General features: G+C 35.3%; 1 protein-coding gene across 5 annotated transcripts in view; it reads left to right on the forward strand.

Annotated features, from left to right (window-relative positions):
* Positions 1-6,268: 6,268 nt before the first annotated feature.
* Positions 6,269-21,632, forward strand: part of LOC108736292 (sex peptide receptor) — a 298,323-nt gene continuing 282,959 nt past the window's right edge. For all 5 annotated transcript variants that reach the window (XM_025974306.1, XM_025974303.1, XM_025974307.1 and 2 more), the window contains exon 1: positions 6,269-6,496. The gene's annotated coding sequence lies outside the window, so the exon portion shown is untranslated. The remainder of the gene's footprint in view (positions 6,497-21,632) is intronic.

Consider the following 21,632-nt stretch of genomic DNA (forward strand, 5'->3'; position numbering starts at 1 on the left):
TGTGGCTACACATATTTGCCACATATATTTTTGTTACGATATGATATCACTTATATATTTTTGATATTTGATATATTGATATTTTTCCCAACTCAATATTGTAACGTATAATTCAATTCTTTCTTTTGTAAATATTTCCTATTGTTATTATGTAAATATGCTTTCAAATGTATCTTCTCAAAACCTTTTGTATCTGTACCTTTCTATTATTCTCTCTACAAATTACTTTACTACTTGTACTTTCCACTAATCCCTTAACATTTTAATTTCGTTTACTAACAGCATGAGCTGTATAATTCTTATTACTTCTTAATTGCATTTTAATATTGGGTTTCTAGGTACATTGGGGCGAAATCTTTTTCTTAGTATTTCATCTAATCACTCTTTCCAAGTTTCATTCTCTTCTGATTCGATCCCTACTTTAGTTAAAATACTTCTAGCTCCACCCTTTTAATCTTCGTTAAAATTTATTTTCAAAACTACTAACACTTCCGATCTATTATTCAACTGTTCCACTTCTTCCTTCAGCGATTGTTAATTAAATTTGTTAAGTTTTCATTGTGTTTCATTTAGTAATTTTACTTTTGCAAAGTGTGTTAAATTCCACCAAAAACCTAAATTGCTTACGACCGATATTTCTTTGTTTGCTTCGCGCACGCTGTACCTTTCTCTAAATGAACGGACAATATCATTTGGAAGACGACAATAAGCGAAAGACGACAAACTTCAAGGGCGGTGTTAATATGTGACTGAAGGAACTGATAGGGATGTAACATGCAGTAAAGATTGACAATTGATGTTAAAAATAGTCTTCTCAGTAAACAGAAATGCAATTTGTGTCAGAATTTTTATGTGTGTGATAAGTTTGAGTTTGAGTACTAGTACAAAAAGGCTTTACGTTACGAATTATTGGGAATATATTGAAGTTTACACACTAGACTGGTTCTATCATTACCAAGTTTTGTTGATTTCTGTGTTTACGTTAGAACGAATTTGTTTTATAGCGAATCGATTATTTACCTTAACATCGTTCAATAAATATCGAAGCTCATCAGAAATTCTAGACCGCTAGACATCACGCGGCGTGTTTGAATTTACGGGCGTTACGAAAACCTACGTTAAACTGAATAAACAAGAATCTAATCTGCAATATTAATTCGATTCTGTAGAGTCGGTTGGTTCACTTTATCTGAACGAATAAGACTGGATCTCGTAAAAATAAATCAAATGAAACTTGCACCTACCACTGAGCAGGATTATAGGATCGTTACTCAAAGGGCCAGGTGTAAATATTCCTAAAAAAGGCTATCTAATGGATTGATTTTGAAGTAGCTACTTTTTTCAACCAGGTCCGTCGAATAAAACCTAGAAGGGCAGTGCGGACTGGCGGGTGTCATTCGAAGATTTTAAAAATTGATTTTTCTTGAAATAAAAGTAAAGATATTGAGTATCAAACCATCACGAATTATGTCAGAAAGTCCTTGTCGTAAAAAGAACAAGAACAAGAACAAGACAATTGGCTTATGGCGTCTATAAGAAAAGAACATATACAGTCCCATATCTCAATGCTGCTACTGAGCGGCATGGTTTAGAGGTTTAGACCATTGCTTAGAATTAGGGAGGATGCCGGTTCGATTCCAGGTCCATTTGCCTCAAAGTTTTTCTGTGGTTTCCTTAGATCACTTAGGCAAATGCTGGGACAGTTATATTCTACAGATAATCTTTCATTCTCTTCTGTCTTCTTTTCGTCCGTCTCATCTTTCTCACCCGAACCACCACCCACCCATTCCCAGCATTACTGACTGGTGGGAATGAAACACCCAAAAGTTTGTTTTTTAATGTTGCTTTCAACTGCCATCCAGCTCAGAAAAGGACACTCATCAAAACACTACAAAACAAGGCATAATTGATTGCGAACAAGGAACATCTACAACCAGGATTAGATTACCTACGGAAGGCTCTACAAGCAAATGACTACAGCCATATCGAAATACAGAAGGTAAATACATCCTAAACACCATCACGTTGCGGATTGGATAGCAAAGACGCTCTGAAGAAAGGGAATCAAAACAATATTTCTACCTACGCCCAAGATTAAAGATGAACTACGACCAATTAAAGAACTTCTTGATCCTTTATCAACACCAGGGATTTATTATATACCTTGTGAATGCGGCAAGAACTACATAAGGATGACACAGTGCAGATACTTACGAGGAAGCAAGAACACGAACGAGTAATTAGATTACTCCAACCTGGAAAATGTCCAGTAGCTCACCTTGCGCTTCAGAAAGGTCACACAATCCACTTTCAGGACATCTACTCACCGCGAAAGCTTTTATCAATTTGACAACAGCAGAGATGATGGGATACACATAAGTAAAATTTGGAAACATGTAATGAAAAACAAACAGAAGACAACATGAGCCCAATGATGCAGACAGGTAATCGTATTTTCTGTGACGACTCCAATCTAAAAAGCGTAACACGGTCCCAAACCGCATCGGTCACTGCAACATACTGAAGATGCCGTCAGCGAAGAACGGTGAAACGCCTGGAACATCAAAACTCAACGAACCACTAAAAAACTACAGCCTTTGACACGTTTTATTAATCTATGAATGATCTTTTTCGATTGATTCATTTTTTCTTACTGGACAAAAGTGTTTGGGGTGTTTGTTCACTCCTGTTTGCTGCTTACAGTTGTAATTTGTCAGCGAGTGAATTTCCATTTCGTTAAAAAAAAAACTCATTACCATCTTCAGTGATTCTTTGTATAAACTCTCAGAAGTAATTAGCGAAGTCATACAAGCGTTTTCGTGCCAAACACTGACTGCTCCTAAGGCCTCTTTGAATTGAAAGGCGTTTTAATGAATAAACAAATATAAAAAACAAATGGATCGAGGAGCTTTTGAACTGAAATACAAAACAATTTCTGTACGGATCAACAAACTGTTTTATAAAAGAAAAACGCCATTAAAATGGAAATAGAACTGCAGCATTATCAGGTGATGATGATAATTTGACAAAATATGCCCAAATAAAACTTTTATTTACAATAGATAAGTATTCAGTAATGGGGAATTGTTCATATCTAATATATCATCCTAGATAATTCCCAGTAGCAATTACATCTATTGATTTCTAAAATTTTCTAGTAGTTTGCCCTGCAGTTACGTCTCTTTAACTATGAAGGGGACCAAATAAACGGATTTGAAATGACCTAAGGAAGAGAGGTTTTATTTTCTCAGAGTGAATCCAATACTACCCAGCCGTCTCGCTTCTTTCTTCTTTACATAAATCTTAGTGCGATTGATACAGAATTTGATAAGTACGTCCCTGAATTGAGGTACATAGTAAATAATAGGACTTACGCGTATACAGAATACTTGATGAATATTATTTACAATGTCAATAGGGCAATTATTATCAGTGCCTTATTTCGAGCAAGTTCAATAAATCCAGTTCATCGTGAAAAATAAGAGATTAGAAAGGCAACATGCCAAAACACTGTCATTCCGCATAATAACTCATCTTGAATTGTGCAGAATGTTCATAAAAACGTAAATATAAAAAGCGCTATAATCCTTTTAATAAAGACAAGAAGCACGTAGTCATAACTTTGTTATTACAGTTGCCATAAATTTTTTGAATTGGATTTAAGACAAAATTATGGCGGAATACCAGACTCTAGGATGTAGTAACGCAAAATACTCGGCGAGAAAGGGGCAATAAAAAAGGTAATAATACTTTAAAATTACGTTTAGCCATTGGCTCGTTTTGGTTTTACAACGTCGCAGGCGGAATTGTTTTATTGTAGGTAGGAACAACTGCAAAAGGTGCTCCTAAGAACATTATTTTTCCTTTATTTCATTTTATAGTTCATAATTAGGACGAGTTAGCGCTTTATAGCTATATATTAACTATTGTATGATTGTCTTAAGATTGCGTGTGTCTCATCAACATCGTAGTCTGTACGAAGTAATCTGATCTATACTGGCTGAAGTTAGCAGCAGTAGATATTGAACTCGTTTGTCAAAATATAGGAAATTTACTAATTTATTTACTAATTAATCACATAACTGGGAATGTAAATGTGACAATCGTGTTTCGCTTAGGTTAGCGTATTTCGTCTTGATCTTGATCTTGGGATTGATCTTGGTCTTGGTATTTATCTTGATCTTGGTCTTGGTCTTGGCTTTGGTCTTGGTCTTGGTCTTGATCTTGAACTTGGTCTTCGTCTTGCTAGTATAAAGACAGTCTTGGTACGTTTTCGCAAGACTAAGAAGAAATTAATAGTTTAATTCATCATCATCATCATAAGGTCATCAGTCCTAAGACTGGTTGGACACGTACCTCCACTCTTTCCTATCCTGACTATTTGCGAACAGTAATCTAATCTAGGTCTACCTCCACCCCTCCTAACTCCTGTTTCTACCTCTAATATGTCTCTGACTAGACCTTCATGCCTGAGAAGGTGTCCTACCAACCTATCTCGCCTATTTTTTATTGACTTCCATAGAGTCCTCTGTTCTCCTATTCTTTCNCAGCAGAGGACTGTATTAAGGGAAATTATTAAATTAATATTTAGACATTCGGTAGCACTAAAAAACTTAAAGAATAATAAGGCTCCAGGTATAGATTGGATATAGGCGGAAATTTGGGTTCAGAAGAAATAGAGGAACGCGGGAGACCGTTATAGCTTTACGGGTAACAATAGAGAAAACGATAGAAAAAGGAACGAGTGCGTACATAGGATTTGTTCATTTAGAAAAGGCTTTTAATAATGCTAAATGGAACAAAATGTTACATATACAACTTAAAAATGTAGGGATGAGTTACAGAGATAAAGGAGTGATATTTAGTTTGTATAAAGAGCAACAGACAGTTATAGAGGTGAAGCTGCAACGTAGGGAAGTAAATATTAGAAAGGGAGTCAGACAGGGATGCGCACTGTCACCGCCATTTTTGTATCTCTACATCGAAGACGCGATCAACATCATTAAAGACAGTACAACTGTAGGGATAGATGTGCAAGGGCAAAAGATTAGTATGCTTAGATTTGCAGATGATATAGTAGTATTAGCATCTAGCAAGGAGGAGTTAGAGACAGCTTTAGTTAAGGATGTGGGTTGTTCTAGTTTTGGGGAAATGCGAAGATAGGATAGATTAGAATAGGAAAGAGTAGAGGTGTGTGTCCAATCAATTTTGAGACTGACGACCTTATGATGATCTATCTTTGTAATTCATCCCTACATTTTTAAGTATATTTAACATCTTGTCCCAAATTAATAAAATAAAATAATTAATAAATAATTAATTTTATGATACCTAACAAGAATTTATCATTTTCCAGTTATTACGTGTTACCCGTAAGGCACATTTGATGTGATAAACATGTTATGACAGGAAAACTTGCCTCCCCCTTAAAAAGCACCATTGGAACCATTTATTAATCAAAGTCAAAATCACAGTGCCATCATACAAAAGAACTGAACCCTACCTAACCTAACCAAACATTTTTCTATTGTATAGCATTAGGTTAAATGAAAAATAAACCTATCCTCGGTCAGATTTAGCTTCTTTTGTATTATAACACTAATTTTGACTATCTATCATATTTTATTTATTTATTCCTAATTAATTACAAAACAGGAAGATAGTTGGAAGAAAATTACGTAATTAGATATGTAACACGTAATTATATAGCAGTTTTTCTAAATTTTGTTAAATGTACCTATAAGAATATCTTGAATCAGTTTCTGTTATTAAAATAGACTGAAATTTTCATGCAAGTGAAGTTTTTATCTAAACACAATGAAATATACATATATTAATTTTTCTATTAGAATAATTTGTTAAAAGGTTTCTAATGTAGGTTGTACGAAACAAAATTAAAGAAATGAATTCCAAGTTTTTAGTTTCCTTCAATTTACGTTTTTATGTTAAAGAAAATCCTCTTTGGATTATGCTTCTGATTTCAGTTTAAAAGCATGTAACAACACCAACAACAACGTCTGTAATAATATTTTATGTTTTCTACATTAAAATGTTAAAAGCATGCAAAGTTGTTTATTTCATTCTGCTATTAACTGTGAAAAGAACGAAAGAACAGTGTAAACATGATAATTTTTTGCTGGTGTCTCAACTTTCGCAATGTCTTCTACGTATAGACGTACACATACGTATGAATGTACACAATGGCCTTGAAGCTTTCGTATCTGTAACCTTTCACATATTTTCAGTGCTTTCGATCTAGTCTGTTGCTGTCTCCACTCTACCACAATGACCGTTTTTGTCTGTTTGCGGCACCCGTTACTTCTATCGATTGTTAAATAGATTTTCCTTTATGAAAAACGGAAAGAGATTTATTCGGTTCGAACCGCGAATAGTTTCCCTGTGTACGCGTTATTTTGCTTTTGTTAGTGGTTCTGTTACAAACTTTTGTGCTTATTGGAAAGAGAATTAGCAGCCAATTCCATTCATAGAACGCAAAGTAAGTGAAGTTCTTTTTTTGTTTACTTATGGCAATACATGTACGTGTCTAATGTGTATTATACATATAGATTAAATTGTGGAGAAAGGGTGCGAAAGTTCCCGGAAAATTTTACTGGTCTATTGTTTTAGAAATAATTACTATTTTAGAAAGATACTTGTCATGTTCCACACATTTTATCGTTATTAGTTAATGAACAACTAAATTCTGGTACCTAAAACATTACTGGTACAGTTTAATCGTTTAGATAAGGACAAAGGGGGTTGTTTTCCTGCACTACCTGCTAATGTAAACTTGAAGTCGTTTAATGCTTATTATATAGGATGCTTCATAATTAAAGTTGAAGTTGTACCATGTTATATAATAATGGGGCATTGCAGACAGAAGTCAGACATACAGCCACATTAATTTTACACTTTACATGCGAGGGTAGCTAAATGATAAATTGTGGGTACAATTATTATTCCCACAACCGAAATACTACCTAAACTCTGAGCCATCTAAAGTGACGGCTTCAGTAATGAAACTTCTAGAAGATTTATAAGTCTATTTTGTCGAATGGCTAATATTTTGGGACAATGTTAAGGCACAAGAATCTTTATTGAGTTTATTTTTGCAGCTGAAATTCAACAAAATTGTTGTACTGCTTTCTCATCTCCCATATTTCGATAAAACATAGTAGTGGAATCCTTTCTAATGCACCCTTCTGAAAGTTATGGGTGTATGACAGAATATAAAACGTGTTACGTTTAACGGGTACTATAAAGCTGTAATTGCACTTTAGGCATGTGCAAAGGCGGTTTACTGTTGCCAGGTTTATTACATGAACCGCTACTTTAGTTGCTCAGAGTTTACCTAACCTTTTTTTTACTAATTTTTATTTGGTATTACAATGGTTGCAAAACACTTAACGAGAATAGTATCTTATTATGTGCCAAAGGAAAAAACAACAGTATACCATTTAGGGTGTAAATTGCCACCTCAGCCGAAGACGAGCGCGGAAAACTGTCGGGAGGGAGTGCTGTATTTTCTTCCCTAGGCTAGTATATGTCTCTTGCAATACTTCTTCCTCGAAAGTACGACTTGTCCTGATTTGAGAGATAGGAAAATATTTTACTATCTGCCGCGTGGAAATCGTTTCGTGTAGGATAGTAAAATCCTGTCCTATTAAAGCTTGATTTTCACTATCATCTAGATCACTGTAGGCAGCCGTCCGTCAGACGTCCGTCAAAATACTATTCAGTTTGATAAGCATTGTGTATTCTCTCCGTGTATAATAAATTGATGTGTCGGTGCCTGTTGATGCCTGTTGGTAACGGTTGTTGATGCCAATGATCTAATGAGAATGCAATCAGCTCGTTGGTAACCAGCAGAGGACTGTATTAAGGGAAATTATTAAATTAATATTTAGACATTCGGTAGCACTAAAAAACTTAAAGAATAATAAGGCTCCAGGTATAGATTGGATATAGGCGGAAATTTGGGTTCAGAAGAAATAGAGGAACGCGGGAGACCGTTATAGCTTTACGGGTAACAATAGAGAAAACGATAGAAAAAGGAACGAGTGCGTACATAGGATTTGTTCATTTAGAAAAGGCTTTTAATAATGCTAAATGGAACAAAATGTTACATATACAACTTAAAAATGTAGGGATGAGTTACAGAGATAAAGGAGTGATATTTAGTTTGTATAAAGAGCAACAGACAGTTATAGAGGTGAAGCTGCAACGTAGGGAAGTAAATATTAGAAAGGGAGTCAGACAGGGATGCGCACTGTCACCGCCATTTTTGTATCTCTACATCGAAGACGCGATCAACATCATTAAAGACAGTACAACTGTAGGGATAGATGTGCAAGGGCAAAAGATTAGTATGCTTAGATTTGCAGATGATATAGTAGTATTAGCATCTAGCAAGGAGGAGTTAGAGACAGCTTTAGTTAAGGATGTGGGTTGTTCTAGTTTTGGGGAAATGCGAAGATAGGATAGATTAGAATAGGAAAGAGTAGAGGTGTGTGTCCAATCAATTTTGAGACTGACGACCTTATGATGATGATGTTTCGACATTCTGAAGTGCTGGTGAAATTTGACATTGTCATATCAATAAACTTTTGTGTTTTTTGCTCTTTTTTTCCTTTTCATCTCTTTATCTTCTTTATCAAGTAAAAGAGCAATAACTGCTAAATCAGTAAGCTAACTGATATTATCAGGACGTCAACGAAAACATGCTCATTGTCTAAAATTTCCTGGAAAACTGATATCAGGCAAACATGTCGTTCTTTTGGTAGTGGTATGGTAAAAAGGTGTTTTTTGATCTTTAAAAATATAACTAACTAATAGTGTGTTATGTATCACTTAATCACTTATTACAACTAGGCATTAACTATGTAAGAAATAGGAATTTACTTAAATGTGGAATGAGGCACTCATTAGCTTATTTGATAAATAATTTATTTCTCTACCTATTTCTCTACTTTAGACTAAGACAATAATGTGTTTCATAATGTTCTATAAACAAATATAATTTGTGATAAAAAATTCAGATGCTAATGCCATCCCTATATATACATACAGGGCGTTAATTCATCGGAAAATTGACATCTTCGATTTTAGGATATTTTGTATAGAAATGAGTGGAAATTTTATAGCAAATTCAAAGCAATGTATATTACAGTTATATTGGGCTACTGTGATTACCATCGCCGTCAGCATATCATAGGATTGACAAAGAGCCTTATAAATAATTTTGGTACGAGCTTTTGATGTTTTTTATTCGATCCAATTAATAAAAAATTGTTAGACGGAATGATAACAATTTTTATTACGATATAGGTAGGTAGGTATATTAATTTTTTCCTTTAGTACCTATCTACAAGGTAAATATTTATTGATTGTTATCTAATGTCTACACGTGGAGTTATTGATTTGAAATTGTTGAATTTCAATTCTTTATAAGTACGTAAAAGATGTATTACGATTTCTTTTTTGTTAGAATCTTATAAAAATAGCATCTATTTATCAGTAATGAATTCGTAGGAGTAACAAGAAAAGAGGAGATAACAGCCAAAGAAGCAAAACAAGGCTAATTAAATAACATAATTTATAAATACTTGACTTATTATTATTATTAACAGGCACTGATTTTAATTTATTCTTATATTTAAATAAGATATTTGAGATAAGTCTGATGTTTACAGATTAGAATGTAAAAGTTATATAATAATTCTTTTTATATTGGACAAACTGGCCGTTCTTTAAAAAAAAAAGGGATCGATGAACATGTAAAAGCTATAGAAAAGGATAATAAATACCCAAGGACTACTGTATATAAGACAAGCTGCCTTTAAATTTAGATAATATTAAATTGTTACACCGGTTTTTTAAAAGTAAACCCTTAAACTTCCTGAAAATTTTAGAAATCATAAAGCCTCCGTGGGAAGTCACTCTTTTGTTAACAAAATAACAGATTTCTACGTATTTCCTTTACTGAAAGTCGTTACCGGTTCTAATTAACTACAGAGTATTTAAGTATCGAAAACTTTATTTACTACACCATTCAAAATGGATTAATCTCTACAATAATTGTTAAAGTTTGTAAATAAATTCCTTTTATGGAATTAACAGTGTTTTTTCTCTTATTCCATTTTGAGTGGGATGTTTTAGATACTTGGACTGTTGTTACACAATTTTATTTTAACTATTTTACCACAAAATATTCGTTTTCAAAGTCATTATTAGAGAGTTCCTGTTTAAATTTGTTACTGCAGTGCAAATTATTTTAAGAAAACCTACATGTGGACTCTACGTATTTAGTACTTTAAATGAAAATCGTACATTCCGTACTTTTCTTTTGGTTAGATTATTCTCGAGGAGGGAAAATCTTTAAAAGACACTTCCAGAGTGGAGATGGTGTCGGATATTTACCAACTCAAACCCCTCCTCGAGTGGGGAGATTAACCCAAAGGTTATAGATCTCCGGAAAAAAATAGAAAGGTTAGGAGTGGGAAGGATTGAATTGGGAAAAGAGTTGAGCTTAGGGAAGGGACGGGAGTGTTTGGGGGAGAAGACGCAGAAAACTGGTGGCCGATGTGATGGGCGGGCACTCGCGCCAAAGAGCGAAGAATTGCCATACCTATATACCAAATTTAAATGATCATAGTTGCGCAGAACACAAAACCGTTTCATTAAACTTATTGTCAACGATCGTGTTTTGAGAGTTAATCAAAATAGAAAATGTCATATTCAGATTATAGGAGAAAATGCGGGTTTGCGGTTCAGTAATAATTAAATGTCATATGACAGTTTTAAATGAAACGCTTATTTCGGTATAACTGTCGAAATAATTAACATGTCAAAAACTTTACATCCCCATTGTGGAAAATTGCTCGCTTCATAAATGGAACTGCGGTGGTAATGCTTGTTTTTGTGCTGTGATCAATAACAATCGAATGATTAATAGATGCGCATTCTGAAATTACAAATTCGATTATTTGAAACTTAATGACTATGTGCTTCACGTTGATGCTTGGCGAAGTTAATACGTTTTATGTGAATATTGATGCTATTTTTGAGCTGTTTTTATTGAACTGGACAATTTTCACATACAGGAAGTACTCAAACAAAGCGAGATCAGGTTGCTAGGTACGATAGGCATTTGATTACAAAACAAATTAAAACAATTGAACAGCAAATGACAACAGAGACCAGAGGCAGGAGGCTCAATTCGTGGGGAAACGGGGTAAGATTTAATGAGGCAAAATATGATTAAGGAATACCGTAGTGTGTGGTGTCTCGTCTCGGGCATATGCGCAGTACTGTGCAGGGGACAGGTGTCAAAATGGCTTTGCTCTAACACATCCACGGATATTCTCAATGCAACCATTTCAGAGAGAACATTTATTCGACAACCGTTTGAACCTTCACGTAGGAGAATTGTCCAATTTCTTTAAGTGAGTGTTTGTTTTGTACTTTTTTCCCTTTCTTGTTTACCACCAGCCATTACTTTATCCAAGAAGTTTAAGTCGCAACAGTATTTGGGAAGGTGCTCATAAAAGATTTTATTGGTTGTGCTTTCAGTATAGGTACCGCGAACTTTCTACCGCATTTTAAACTGTGATATCATTTTTTTGTTAAAAATCGGCAAAAAAGATATTTAAAAGCATGGATGGCATAATTGATGCTGAGTTTTATGCATGGTTTAATATTGTTGTTCGGCCATAAAGATATTCTGTTTTTAACAACGTGAATGCCCGAGAAGACGCTTGTATAATACTAAAATTACATTTTGAAATATCATCAGCTATAATTAATATTAGATTTTAATACTCATTATTAGAAAAATCGCATTTAAGAAAGAAGTGAGACAGGGTGGTGAGGCAGGTGACCGTCTTCATTCATTCTGATGTTTTCTTACCAATTTCTTACGTTTCCCTGATTCAAATAAGTTATTTTTACGTAATGATTAATAATAAATTGTTCCTAACTTATTTTAAATTAACTATATTTTATATGGAAACAATACTATGACTAAACTGAATAAAATAATTCGAAGTGGTCTGTATTCTGTCGAAACTGCCAGACGCGGATCGCGATTTCGATCATTTTGGATCTCATCAGCGCGTCGCAGACAGCTCCGACAGAACACAGACCAACTTTTACCTGTTGTCTTAACAGCAAGTAGATATCCACACAAGTGGACCTTGTTGGAGCATTCGTAAACCTAAAATGTATCATCGTATTACAGATGGCGTTTACCGCGTCATTTGCGGTATTTTCTAAAACGCGCTGTTGAGGCAGCAGGTAAAAGTTGGTCTGTGTTCTGTCGGAGCTGTCTGCGACCCACTGATGAGATCCAAAAAGATCGAAATCGCAATCCGCGTCTGGCAGTTTCGACAGAATACAGACCACTGCGAATTATTTTATTCGATTATGGTAAGGTGCCTATCACGTTGGGGTTAAACGCGGGGATTCGTTTCAGCAAGTAGATATCTACACAAGTTGACCTTGTTGGAGCATACGCAATCCTAAAATGTAGCATCGTACTGCAGATGGCGTTTACCGCGCCATTTGTGGTATTTTCTATGACTTAACTAGTCTACCTCATTATTAACAGTAAAATGTAGACAATTCCAAGGAAATCATCGGGTTGAGTGACGCCCATCTGTCTTACCACCATTAGTTAAACGGTCGGTAATTGAAGTATTAACAGAGTAGTAAGTGGTAGGTTGCATTTTGTATTATTTGTAATGAAAAATATTTGCCATTTATTTTGATTGTTCTCGCCAAAAAATCCAAAGATATCAGCATAGTAATGTCTATCTATCGCATTGTTTCAGTTGATTCTAACAAGTGAAGTACTAGTTTGCTTACCTCGTCAGCCAACAAATATTCAGTAATAGTTCAATTTGTATTCCTGCTCAGTACGTCTCTGTCATTTTCCTTCCGTTTTCCTGGAGACATTTAAGCTTTAATACAGGCTTATTTGCTCCTTTTTACAACTAACACTATAAACCAGCCAGTGTTGCGTTACGACCACTTAAAAGTTTACAGCTCTTTTTAAATGCTGTTATTTCTAAGAGAAAGGCGTCTCGTCGTAAATTTTGAGTATACACTTACGCTTTTATTCCTATACTCGATATTAGTCGAAATGATGAAAACGAGGAAAAAAGAGGAATAAGAAACGATATGACGCTACTACTTGTAAGTAGATAGAAAAGCCTCAAAATACTTCATATTTTTATTTTTACGATGTGAAAGTTTTTACTTCTTTAAAGACTGATCGTATGAAAAAATGAGTTGGTTTTAAACAGTGATAAGAGACTTGGAATACCACATATTGTGAGATAAAGCAGGTACTAAATCGTTCTTGATTCATTCACTTTCTCGTTGTAACAGTAAAGAGACTAATTTTTATATGCCAGTTACTTTTGTACTTCATGTACCATTTGGATCCTTAATCAGTATTTAGATTATGAAATGTTGAAGTGTATCTCAAATTAATGAGGAAGAGCAATGACGAAAAGTATATTGATACTGATATAGAGTTACTTTTGACGATACTCGTAGCTTAGTAGTAGAGTACTGGTGCTTAAAACCAGAGATCCGGGTTCTATTCCCGACGAGGGCAGACAGCAGCAACAATTTTTCCTCATTGTCACTGTAATGTTTAATATTGAATATTAACCTTTTCGTACAGCATTCAAAAGTTATGAATTACTCATATTAGGTAGATATATAAAATTAGATAAAATATACCCAATGTGACCTCCTGAATGTTCCCTTGAAGGCTCATGGAAATATAGAAGGCAATGACAGTCCATCAAAATATGTCAAAACAATTTTATTGGATTTTTGACTTTTACATCCAATAAAATCTCAAGAGAATCGAAACAAGATGTTAAATCGAAGAACGATGTGAATAAAAGCACAATCTTATTTTATGGTAGGAATACAGGGAATTCTGGGAGACGGAAAACAAGGCAAGCCCCTCAACAAGCTATTGTGGGCTATTTATTTTGTAAACTTTGTTGGCATCGTTCTTTTACCAAACTTACCAAAAGTCTTTTTAAACAGCAAACAAAACGGCTCAGACTTTTCAAACAGCAATTTATTATCCAAATCCGAAAATAAATCCCTGTTAAAAGTTCACGGTTATACAGTAATCGCAATGTTACCCCAGTAACTCAAAAGGAAGTACAGTCATTTAATTTGAGAAGTTAAGATAATATAAAATATTACGGCGCTTAAGAAAAATAGGGAAATTTAAGTCTTTAAAGGCGAATGCATGGATGAATGATATTTATGTGACCCATTTTTCTTATGTCTACCCCATGGTAACTCAGTGCTCTTGTAGTTGCATACGTCAAAGTAGTTAAATTGATAGAAAACAGGAAATGATTAAAAAGACCTACGAACTTGGCAGCAGATTGAATTAGATTAGATTTCTAGTAAATTTCTTTCTTTATTGGTGGTAACTCTACTTATTGTTTATTCCCCGGATGAGTAATACGTTAAAAACCACGCAGAAAATTAATGTTTCTGCCAGCAAACCAGTAACATTGTTTTCTTTTTTGTTCTAGTCTTCTTGCATTTATGAAAATTTATTATTCCTGTGTATTATACAATTTCAAAGTAGAGCAGCTGGAGTAGCATACGTTAGAAACTTTTCTCGCTCGCCACTGGTTAATTTATTGTTTGTATTTCGCCGTAGATTAATGTTGTACAGAAGAAGACTAGAGATAGAAGTAGAAACTGCATGACTTGCTTAATGTTACGGAGCGAACCGTAAGGCCACTTTCACACAGAGCGATAACGACGCGATTTACTGCATGTAGTAAATCGCAACGACACAAAAGTATTTCCAAAATAAATGTATTTAAAGCGAACGATTTCACACTGATGCGATCCGATATTAAGACCGTTGCAGTAACAAATGTCGCAAATACATTCCGACTTGTATTAAAAAATCGAATCGCAGACATTAACGTGTCTTTCTCAAAATAAAAACATTCAATTACGAAATAATCGCACTGTGTGAAAGTGGTCTAAGAGCGTCACCAAGTTTTGCTCGGTGGTCCGCTGCGTAGTAACTTAGTGCGCATCCGATTTGATGCGTATTCAAGAAGATTTTGCTTGCGTTTTGTGCTTGACAAGTGATAATAGACAACAGGAACGAAGTAGTGATGTAATAAGTTCTTAATCGCGATTTACGAGGGTGGATTGATAAGTTTCCGGCCTAACCAAGAGATGACGCCACTAGGCCTACCTTGAGGTGACATTCTATAGTACCATCCTTGGATAGCTTGTAGCTATAGTTTCAGCCCGATCTCCTTGCTAGTGTAGGTTTGACAGCACGCTGAACAAGACGCCTCTGTGGTTTTCGTAAAAATGGAAAAGCAGGAAAATCGTGCTGTCATCAAATACTTTTATTTGAAGGGGTTAACGCCGAAGGAAATTAAAAAAGAGATGGACTCAACACTGGGGACATCCTCCCCGTCATATTCAACCGTTAAGCAGTGGGTTTCCGAGTTTAAAAAGGGTCGTGTGAGCACCTCTGATGGGCCTCGCTCAGGACGCCCCGTTGAGGTCACAACTCCAGATATGATCGAAAAAATTCATCAAATAGTGCTGGGAGACCGCAGATTGAAAGTGCGTGAGATAGCTGAGACCTGTAAGATGTCATATGAACGTGTGCAACATATTTTGCACCAACATTTGCATATGGAAAAGCTCTGTGCAAGATGGGTGCCGCGTTTGCTAACAGTCGACCAAAAATTGATTCGAAAAAACATTTCTACCGCAAATTTGTCATTGTATAAGCGTAATCCAAGCGAATTTTTGCGTCGATTCGTAACCGTTGACGAAACGTGGGTCCACCACTACACTCCTGAAACCAAAGAACAGTCTAAACAGTGGATTGGACCAGGGGAACCAACTCCAAAGAAGGCAAAAACAATTTTTTCGGCGAACAAGGTTATGGCTACTGTTTTTTGGGATGCAAGAGGTATTATATACATTGATTACCTTGCAAAGGGTAATACTATCACTGGTCAATACTACGCAGACTTATTGCAACGTTTGAGCCACGAGGTGAAAATTAAACGACCTCATCTGGCGAAGAAAAAAATCTTGTTTCATCACGATAACGCACCAGCGCACACGTCAATCGTTGCGACGGCTAAAATCAACGATCTAAAGTTTGAATTGATGCCGCACCCTCCTTACTCTCCAGACCTAGCCCCGAGTGACTATTTTCTGTTCCCTAATCTCAAAAAATGGCTTGGCGGTAAGAGATTTGCGGACAATGAAGAAGTAATCGAAGCTGTAAATGGTTATTTTGAGGAGCTTGACGAATCAGTCTATAGAGATGGCATTAATAGACTGGAACACCGCTATGAGAAATGTATCAGCCTTGGAGGAGATTATGTTGAGAAATAAAAAAAAAAAATTTTTAAAAACCTTGTTTTTCTTGGTCAGGCCGGAAACTTATCAATCCACCCTCGTATATCTAGTGGTTTCGATAAATTGCGCCTTTGAGCATTCGCCGCCACTGCTTTGTATGTAATGTACTTACAAGGATAACAACAACATACATACGTTCAGGCGTTGTAAGCGTCACCTTGGGAAAAGGACTATTCCCGTAATGCACTTTGGGCTTTGCTTTACTTGTTTAAAAGAACACATTGCACAAGAACAGTTCTATTTAATATCCTCACTGCATCGAGACGATTTTCGCTTTAGTAGTTCCAGTGAAGTTAAAAGCATCCTCGAGAGCAGAATTCATTACGGTTTTAGTCCAGTTTCATTTTCTTTATCCCTTACTCACAAAGGTGTTTCTGTAGGTATATGATTTTCAAAATAATGGAACTATTTCTCTTTTATCTCGAGTTTCATCTAATACGTATGCGAACAGGAAAATTGAAAATTTGATATTGGGCTTTAGAGGTTGGCAGCGGGTGACATTGTTATTGGGTTCTTGAAATCCCCCATCGCTAGTTGTATTTCATGCCGCATTAGGAAAAGCGAATAAAAGTATCTTATTAGTTTTCGTACGACGATGGGTACAAATCCCAAGGATTGGCAGAGAAAGTAAGATTTTCGCTTGCTCTACGCGTTTTAGTTTCGCTTTTATTAGGAACCCACACGTGCAGGTGTTTATTATTGATCTGCACATAATAAATGAAATTGGAATGTCTATCTATCTGTAAACAATTACAGCAAATGTACCTGTTTGTAAGATGGTAGAAATCTGATAGGTGGAGTTCTGTTACTGCGCAAGTCAAGATCAAGGCTCATGAAATTCTGAATTACCTCTAACTGCATTAATTCGACCAGTGGCGTAGTTAGGACATGTAACATTTCTGTGCGGCGGACCTGATTCTATTTAATGCCGATTTACTTATTTTATCTATTTATCTGTCTTGCCAGGGGCCTGTGGTTTCCTCTGTAGCCTATATGCTGCGCCACTGAGTTCGACTACAGTTATATTGATGAGAAAATTCGATTTTTAGTTGTATCACGTCAGCAGAAACTTTCAAAAATAAACATACGGTATGGTTCTTTCTTTTTAAGTATCGCTTTACGGTTTTGTGGCGATTTCTAAGCATCGGTCATCCCCAGGGAACCAATTTATTTCGTTGCGATTCAAGCACACAATTCAATAAGGTTCGGTGATACATCACGTACGATGTTGTTACAGAACAGAAGTTTTCTAGTTGTGAAGGAGAGAATATCGCTCCGTTCAATCGAGTGTAAGAAAGCAGAGTCACACCCTTAACGAGTTTTCATAGCTGCACCGTTTGTAATCGACACCAGTTTCTTGAAGCACATACGGGTAATGGATAATTGTTTATCCACGGCACGTAGGTAACTGTAAGTGCAGAGAATGTGGTCTTGATTACATAGACGACGATGACGGGTGGCAATGAAGGAGGCAAACAAAAAATTGAAAAAGTTTTGGGTATTTTATTCCTACCAACCATCAATGCAGGTGGGTAGGCAATCCCTTCGTACTACGTGAGAGGGTAGGGCGGAAGATTAAATGATGACAGAAGAAAGTGAAAGATTATCTATGGAATATTATACTTCATTTACTTTTTATAGCGATGTGACCCTTCCAATGTCTTGGATGCGCGCTGGCAAAATTGTAGGTAGGGAGAAAAAAGCTCATTATACTCTCGACTCTTGTTCATTAAACATACTTTTTCAATATAGTACCTGCCAAAAGTTTTGTTCAATCATGAATAGTAGTGCGAGTCGAAAACAAGCGTTAAAGCCTTTAATATGTCTTCAAATATAAATAAACATCTCGCTGATATTTTCAGTAGTAATTGGTACCAATAACAGCACATTTGAGCAATGCAATTGTAGTGGATAAAATGGTCAATTTTTTCGTGCAGTACTGTACGTATTATACGCTCCTCACCGGTTAAGAGTTTGACCGAGAGTTGTCTCCTTTCTTTTCTGGCCTAGTGCTGTTCTTTTCTACTTTGCACCGGTCAAAGTGAAGGTCACATCGCTACAGAAACTAAACGAAATATACTTACTCCAGTATTACAGAAAAACTTGAACAATGGCAGACAGACCCGGAATCGATCCGACGTCTTCCCGAATGCTAAGCAATGGTCTAAACCTGTAGGCCATATCGCTCTGTGTAGATCATAGAGAAACATTTTTAACAAAAACTGATCTAAATACAATCCTTACTCGTTTTTATTGCTCATTCTCTTCATAGAAGTTTACTAAAATTCACCTTCTCAGACACGTCCTGTGTAATATGAAATTATTACATTACAGTCTATGAAGTTTTTGTAGCAAGCAAAATTTTGCTATTCGTCTGGCCTAGACGAATTTTATTTCTCTTTTGCCAAACTTTTAAGAGGTGGTCGGAATGGTAATGATGTTTCGCTTGATTAAATTTTAAATGTCTGCCATCTGCTCCAATGTATCAAATCGATCTTCTCCGAAAGAAGCGAACGAATGATGCAATTAAGTTTTTTTAACTTCGATAATCAACGTAAAAATTTCCATAAATCGATGCGCTCTGTTAAAAAAAATTATTGCACTTGAAACAAGTTTACATAAAGTGATTATCATAATCATTTTTTAGACGGGACAAGATTATAATTACGCTTGTTTGTTATGACAAAGTATATTGAACAAAATTCTGCAATACATTCGTCAAAATTGTAAGTTGTGCAAGTCTTTTAGGGTATTTATGTCTATATACATTTATATCACTGCTTAGACTTCTTGTTCGCCCAACAATTTATCTAGTGTGCTATTATTATTATCAGTTGTATCAGTAAAGACCAGTGACGGTTAGCTTTCGAGAACAAGAAGACGTAGCTGCGCCGGTATCGATCGCCTGCGGCATTGATTGAAAACGAGTTTGGAGTAATTGTACGAAACTGTTGTCCAAATTGAGGAGGAAGTGGGCATATTTTAACCAGGTCAGTGTGTTTTTTTGTAAAAATGTTGTAGATTAAGGGGGATTTGCTCCTAGCAAGTTTTCATTCACAATATTGACAATTCGTTGTTGTTTCATTTCCGTGGAAGTTTCGAATCAATCCCACGTAAAAACGAAAATGCGGCGATTTTTCGAAATTGGAAAAGCAGATTTAGAAACGCCATTTATTCGCGGAAACAGCTTGAAATTCGATACATCAAATCAGACATTGCAATTTTGTTTCAAAAATGACAGGAAATGATTTATTACTTCGCGTAAGCTCATTGCAATGGGAAACGCTTCGAAATTTTATCCCGTACAAAACGATTTTATCATTAAATCCACAGGGAGTGTAGGTACGTACACGTACTTGGATACCTATCAGGTTTAATAAAATGCAACCGGAGCGAATGTAATCGCCAGAGGCAAAGTTCGATATCTAAACTGTGGCGACCTATTTGCAATAAAAGATCAGATAACGCGTACTGACGGAGTTTGCCCGAAATTATCGCATCACTACCCGCTCTTCCTCGCAGTTTATTGTGCTATATCGCACAAATGTTTATACCTACTGTAAATAAATTCACGTTGAATGGACAAAAACTGTAAAATATAGTAAAAAACAATAAAATATTAAACATACATACAATTTAGGCATCTTTAAGAAGTGAGTTAGTTTAATATGAAATATTATTCTGAAAATTCATTTCTGAATTTTTAATCCACTACACGCTACCTCAAATTAATGAGGGAAAAATTGTTGCTGTTGTCACAACCCCGCCGGGAATCGAACCCGGGACCTTTGGCTTTACGCACCAATGTTCTGACCACTAAACCTGTTGTTGTTGTCACCACTCGTAGTTTAGTGGTCAGAACATTGGTGCGTAAAGCCAAAGGTCCCGGGTTCGATTCCCGACGGGGGTGTGACAACAACAACAATTTTTCCCTCATTAATTTGAAGTAGCGTGTAGTGGGTAAAAAATTGAATTTTCAGAATAGTATTTCATATTCAATAAAATATTGTTATAATTTTAATATAGCTTTTTAAAGAAGAATAATATTTATGAAATAATTAGCCGAATTTGACTTAAAAACAACAGCCGACCCGATTCGTAAGCTATAAGTCGAAATTCTTAATCAACTTTGGTGATTACTTTTACTATCGATTTACTAACAATCAAAATAGCACCCCGTTGTTAATTTTCTCAGTGGTTTGTCAAATTAGTTAGTTTTATGAACAATTTTCTATAAGTATTCCCTTCTTCCGTGGCTGATATAAATAATAGGTATAGTATAAAACCTTGCCCCACCTTTAAAGGAATCTCCCTTCTTAGATAGCGATCATTCAGCTTTCCAACGTTAGATGGCGCGTAAATGGCAATGAAAAGCAATAATCAGAAATTCTGTCTGTAAAGATACTACAAATACTCATGTATTCCTGCCGATCTATGTGCTCATCAAAAATTGCGACTAAACTGTTTTAAATTAGCCGATTAAATGATTAATGCTTCGCGACAGGGCTTTCAAAATTTACGAATGAATTTCTGAACGAAGTGAGAAGAAAAGTAACTTAATCTCATCAGGCACATTCTTTTTACTTTTCGTTATTCTAACAATTAAATCTATTAAATTCTTCTTTGTCGATCGTTTTCAAATCAATTAAGTCATTGATTTTGATATACTTGCATCTAATTGTGTAATTTACAATTTACTTATCATATCATTAGAACAAAAAGAAATTAACATTTTTGATACGTTTCTAATCGAGTAAGATTTTGATGTTCATATATGTACCTTCTTCAAATGAAATTTGAGCATCATCCTTCATTTAACAATGAGAGCAGCTAGCTACTTTCAAAATTGCCTTGTGCAAAGAGGCACTGTTAAATATTCGTCTTTGTGAAAACTTGATTCTTTGTTGTTGTCAACTCATAACTAAAAATGAGCTTCTCGATTTATATTCAACTGTCGCAGTCATTTCGCTGTTTGATATGAAAATAATGAAAAGATTCGCAATATCTCGTAATAATTTATGTAAAATATGACCTACTTCTCTTTCGTTATTGAGCTATTTTGGATGGTCAGGCGGATTGATTGTTATTTAAACAGGTTCACTTGATAAATGTGTTGTAGTAAGTTAAAAATAAAATCAGACAATGTCGAATTCAAATTCATATATTTCGAATTTCGA

The sequence above is a fragment of the Agrilus planipennis genome, unplaced genomic scaffold (assembly GCF_000699045.2).
Source record: "Agrilus planipennis isolate EAB-ADULT unplaced genomic scaffold, Apla_2.0 scaffold110, whole genome shotgun sequence".
In the NCBI taxonomy this organism is placed as follows: Eukaryota; Metazoa; Arthropoda; class Insecta; order Coleoptera; family Buprestidae; genus Agrilus; species Agrilus planipennis.